The sequence below is a fragment of the Petromyzon marinus genome, unplaced genomic scaffold, assembly GCF_048934315.1.
Source record: "Petromyzon marinus isolate PM22_M1 ecotype Great Lakes invasive population unplaced genomic scaffold, UKy_Petmar_22M1.pri1.0 PM_G_Scaffold_32, whole genome shotgun sequence".
NCBI classification, from domain to species: domain Eukaryota; kingdom Metazoa; phylum Chordata; class Hyperoartia; order Petromyzontiformes; family Petromyzontidae; genus Petromyzon; species Petromyzon marinus.
The window spans coordinates 1,024,616-1,030,615 of record NW_027422895.1 but is presented as its reverse complement, the minus strand read 5'-3'; the positions used below and the strand labels follow the sequence as shown (position 1 = coordinate 1,030,615).

At 48.4% G+C, this 6,000-nt stretch overlaps 1 pseudogene; it reads left to right on the top strand.

Moving 5' to 3' along the window:
* Positions 1–1,479: 1,479 nt before the first annotated feature.
* Positions 1,480–6,000, top strand: part of LOC116937720 (ephrin type-A receptor 5-like) — a 42,752-nt pseudogene continuing 38,231 nt past the window's right edge.

The window sequence follows — 6,000 nt, the reverse complement described above, 5'->3', positions numbered from 1 at the left end:
ACACACACGATGTGACTATGTTACACACACATACACACAGGATGTGATTATGTTACACACACACATATACAGGATGTGACTATGTTACACACACACACGATGTGACTATGTTACACACACACATACAGGATGTGACTATGTTACACACACAGGATGTGACTATGTTACACACACACAGGATGTGATTATGTTACACACACACATACAGGATGTGACTATGTTACACACACACAAACAGGATGTGACTATGTTACACACACACACAAACAGGACGTGACTATGTTACACACACAGCTACAGGATGTGATTATGTTACACACACACATACAGGATGTGATTATATTACACACACACAGGATGTGATTGTTACACACACACACAGCTACAGGATGTGATTATGTTACACACACACACATACAGGATGTGATTATGTTACACACACACACACAGGATCTGATTATGTTACACACACACACAGGATGTGACTATGTTACACACACACACACGATGTGACTATGTTACACACACACAGGATGTGATGTTACACACACACACATACAGGATGTGACTATGTTACACACACACACACAGGATGTGACTATGTTACACACACACACATACAGGATGTGATTATGTTACACACACACACAGCTCAAGTCCCAACTCGACCTGAGACCACACCCGAACAAACATGCAGGCGCTTTATACAGTGAGGGAAAAAAGTATTTGATCCCCTGTTGATTTTGTACGTTTGCCCACTGACAAAGAAATGATCAGTCTATAATTTTAATGGTAGGTTTATTTGAACAGTGAGAGACAGAATAACAACAACAAAAAATCCAGAAAAACGCATGTCAAGAATGTTATAAATTGATTGCATTATCTCTCCCTGTGTAACATTCTTGACATGCGTTTTTCTGGATTTTTGTTGTTGTTATTCTGTCTCTCACTGTTCAAATAAACCTACCATTAAAATTATAGACTGATAATTTCTTTGTCAGTGGGCAAACGTACAAAATCAACAGGGGATCAAATACTTTTTTCCCTCACTGTATCTCTCCCCCGTGTATCTCTCCCCGTGTATCTCTCCCCCTGTATCTCTCCCCGTGTATCTCTCCCCCTGTATCTCTCCCCGTGTATCTCTCCTTGTGTATCTCTCCCCGTGTATCTCTCCCCGTGTATTTCTCCCCGTGTATCTCTCCCCCGTGTATCTCTCCCCGTGTATCTCTCCCCCGTGTATCTCTCCTCGTGTATCTCTCCCCCGTGTATCTCTCCCCCGTGTAACTCTCCCCCTGTATCTCTCCCCGTGTATCTCTCCCCGTGTATCTCTCCCCTTGTATCTCTCCCCGTGTATCTCTACCCCTGTATCTCTCCCCCTGTATCTCTCCCCGTGTATCTCTCCCCGTGTATCTCTCCCCCTGTATCTCTCCCCCGTGTATCTCTCCCCGTGTATCTCTCCCCCTGTATCTCTCCCCCTGTATCTCTCCCCCGTGTATCTCTCCCGTGTATCTCTCCCCCTGTATCTCTCCCCCTGTATTTCTCCCCGTGTATCTCTCCCCGTGTATCTCTCACACGTACACACACTCACACGTACACACACTCACACATACACACTCACACGTACACACACTCACACGTACACACACTCACACGTACACACACTCACACGTGCACACACGTACACACACTCACACGTACACACACTCACACGTACACACACTCACACGTACACACTCACACGTACACACACTCACACGAACACACACTCACACGTACACACTCACACGTACACACACTCACACGTACACACACTCACACGTACACACACTCACACGTGCACACACGTACACACACTCACACGTACACACACTCACACGTACACACACTCACACGTACACACTCACACGTACACACACTCACACGAACACACACTCACACGTACACACTCACACGTACACACACTCACACGTACACACACTCACACGTACACACACTCACACGTGCACACACGTACACACACTCACACGTACACACACTCACACGTACACACACTCACACGTGCACACACGTACACACTCACACGTACACACACTCACACGTACACACGTACACACACTCACACGTACACACACTCACACGTACACACACGTACACACTCACACGTACACACGTACACACACTCACGTACACACACTCACACGTGCACACACTCACACGTACACACACTCACACGTACACACACTCACACGTACACACAAGGAGAGAGATGTGTGGAGTGGTTTTGGATGGAGGGAGGTGGGAGGGGAGCCGAAAGCCTCAACAAACCTTCACTTCTGCCAGGGTTAATAATTCATTGGTGTCTTCTCCAGCTGGGTCAATCATTAATCGTACACACCCCACTCACTCTGACTCATTCCATTATTTTAAATCCTCTCGCCTGCTCGTCTCCCTCGCAGGAGGAAAAGAGGAGGGTTGGTGAACCGAGCCGATCCATGCATCACCACCACCAGTAGCAGCACCACCACCACCAGCACCACCACCACCAGCACCACCACCACCAGCAGCAGCACCACCAGCAGCAGCACCACCACCAGTAGCAGCACCACCACCACCAGCACCACCACCACCAGCACTACCACCACCACCAACAGCACCACCAGCACCAGCAGAAATGTCCCCAGGCTCCGTCTCCGCGCCCCTCCGCAGCTGCAGGAGTCTGGCTCCATCTCCTGTCGCCGTTGGCATCGTCGCCGTCTTGGCGGTGGCCGCTGCTTACGAAGGTGGGCGCAGCGTTGGTGGTGCACCAGGGGTTGGTGGTACACACACAGCGTTCGTGGTGTACACACAGTGTTGGTGGTGTACACACAGCGTTGGTGGTGTACACACAGCGTTGGTGGTGTACACACAGTGTTGGTGGTGTACACACAGCGTTGGTGGTGCACCAGGGATTGGTGGTGTACACAGCGTTGGTGGTGCACACGCAGCGTTGGTGGTGTACACACAGTGTTGGTGGTGTACACACAGCGTTGGTGGTGTACACACAGTGTTGGTGGTGTACACACAGTGTTGGTGGTACACACACAGTGTTGGTGGTGTACACACAGTGTTGGTGGTGTACACACAGTGTTGGTGGTACACACACAGCGTTGGTGGTGTACGGTGCTTTTTTCAGGAATATTTTTGCATGCGTTTTTTTCACGGATTTTCTGTTTACGCAGTCACCACATAGTCACTCTGTTTTCTCGTTCGTGTTTTTGTGTTTGTTGCGGTTGGACCCGATTCAAGAGCCGAACGGCTCACAGGGGCTATAACCAAAATAAACTGAAACTGTAGAAAAAAAACATCTGATAAACTGAAGGTGACAAAAACACAAAGCGGCTCGTGGCTCCGCACAACGATGGCTCTTTGAAAGCTCCACGTCTCTCTCCGCGTCTCTCTCGTTCCCCGCGGAGTCAACTCGTTCGCCGAGATGGAGCGCTCCGACGGAGCCTTTGACGCTAGCAGGCGAGGCTGCTCGCTTGTTTAGACGACGCCGACGCCGCTCGAAGCGTCTGACCGCGTGCTGAGATGATGCACAGCGAGCGGTGACCACAAACTGATGATGATGCCCCGCGTGGCGGCCACGTCCATTCTTGATGTGGGGGTGGGGGTGGTGGGGGAAGCGGAGGACACGGAGGGAAAAATCCACGCGACCACATGAAGAGAGAGTGTGTACGTGTGTGTACGTGTGTGTTTGTGTACGTGTGTGTACGTATGTGTGTGTACGTGAGTGTGTCTGTGTACGTGTGAGTGTGTGTCTGTGTACGTGTGAGTGTGTGTGTTTGTGTGAGTGTGTGTACGTGTATGTACGTGTGTATGTATGTGCGATAGTGTAGCGCAGGGGTCGGGAACCTATGGCTTGCGAGCCAGATGTGGCTCTTTTGATGATTGCATATGGCTCGCAGATAAAACAAAATATTCTCACTTGTTTTAATCCATCCATCGATTTTTCACTGCGCATGTCCTGTTCAGGGCTGCAGGAGCAATTGTCCATTATTTTAATTGGATGATACTGGCCTACGTTTGCCGTTGCTGGGTAAAACAGGTAAACGCCCCCTTTTGAATCAGTCTGAGACTGCGTCTGCTCGGTCATTAGCTCAAAGCTAACCCTTCGACGAAGAAGATGGCGAAAAGAAAAAAAGACGACGAGTATCGTACATTTCAGGACGAATGGACCGAAGAATTCGCCTTTGTGGAGAGAGCGGGTTCTGCGGTGTGTCTAATTTGCAATGACAAAATTACATCGTTGAAACGGTCGAATGTAAAGCGGCACTTCGACACGCGCCACGCTACCTTTGCATCAAAATACCCTGCGGGAGACAGCAGAAAGAAAGCGTGCCAAGAGCTTCTGAGCAGGGTGCAAGCTAGCCAGCAGCAACTCCGCGTATGGACCCGGCAAGGTGACTATAATTCAGCTAGCTTTGCTGGTTCTTTAGCAATAGTGAGGAACGGAAAACCATTCACAGATGGCGAGTATGCTAAAACGTTCATGCTGGATGTAGCCAATGAACTTTTTGATGATCTTCCGAACAAAGACAAGATAATCAAACGGATACAAGACATGCCTCTGTCGGCAAGAACTGTTCATGATCGTACCATCGTGATGGCAAACAAAGTGGAGGAAACGCAAGTGAAGGACATAAATGCAGCGCCGTTCTTTTCTCTGGCTTTGGATGAGTCAACAGACGTGAGCCATTTGTCGCAGTTCAGCGTGATTGCAAGATATGCTGTTGGTGACACACTGCGCGAAGAAAGTCTTGCTGTTCTGCCATTAAAAGGGTCCACAAGAGGTGAGGATTTATTCAAGTCTTTCATGGAGTTTGCTCAAGAAAAAAGTCTACCTATGGATAAACTTCTCTCAGTGTGTACTGATGGTGCTCCGTGTATGGTGGGGAAAACAAAGGATTTGTGGCGCTTCTCCGTGAACATGAAAATAGACCCATCCTAAGTTTCCATTGCATTATACACCAGGAGGCACTTTGTGCTCAGATGTGTGACAGGCAGTTTGGCGAAGTGATGTCGCTGGTCATTCGTGTGATCAACTTTATTGTTGCCCGAGCCTTAAATGATCGCCTGTTTAAAACACTGCTGGATGAAGTTGTAAATAACTATCCTGGTCTGCTTTTGCACAGCAATGTGCGTTGGTTGTCAAGAGGGAAGGTGCTTAGCCGTTTTGCGGCTTGCCTGAACGAAATCCGGACTTTCCTTGAAATGAAAGGCGTCGGGCATCCTGAGCTAGCCGACACCGAGTGGCTCCTCAAGTTTTACTATCTCGTAGATCTGACTGAACATCTGAACCAGCTCAACGTGAAAATGCAAGGCATTGGAAATACAGTGTTATCCCTTCAACAAGCTGTATTTGCTTTTGAAAACAAGCTGGAGCTTTTCATCACGGATCTTGAAACAGGTCGTTTACTACATTTTGAAAAACTGAGCCAATTTAAAGATGCATGCACAGCAAGTGAGCCCATTCAAAACCTTGATCTCCACCAGCTAGCTGGCTGCACATCCAGTCTCCTACAGTCCTTCAAAGCACGCTTTGGAGAATTTCGTGAGCACACTCGTCTTTTTAAGTTCATCACCCATCCAAACGAGTGTTCACTGAACACAGCCGACCTGAATTACATCCCTGGTGTCTCCGTCAGAGATTTTGAAGCAGAAGTGGCTGACCTGAAGGCCTCAGACATGTGGGTGAATAAGTTCAAGTCACTGAATGAAGATTTGGAAAGAATCACACGACAGAAAGCGGAGTTGGCGAGCAAGCACATGTGGACAGAAATGAAAAAACTCCAACCCGAAGACCAGCTGATTCTCAAAACTTGGAACGCGCTTCCTGTCACATACCACACACTGCAGCGTGTGAGTATTGCTGTATTGACCATGTTTGGATCTACGTATGCATGTGAGCAGTCATTCTCACATCTTAAAAACAACAAGTCCAACCTACGATCACGTTTAACG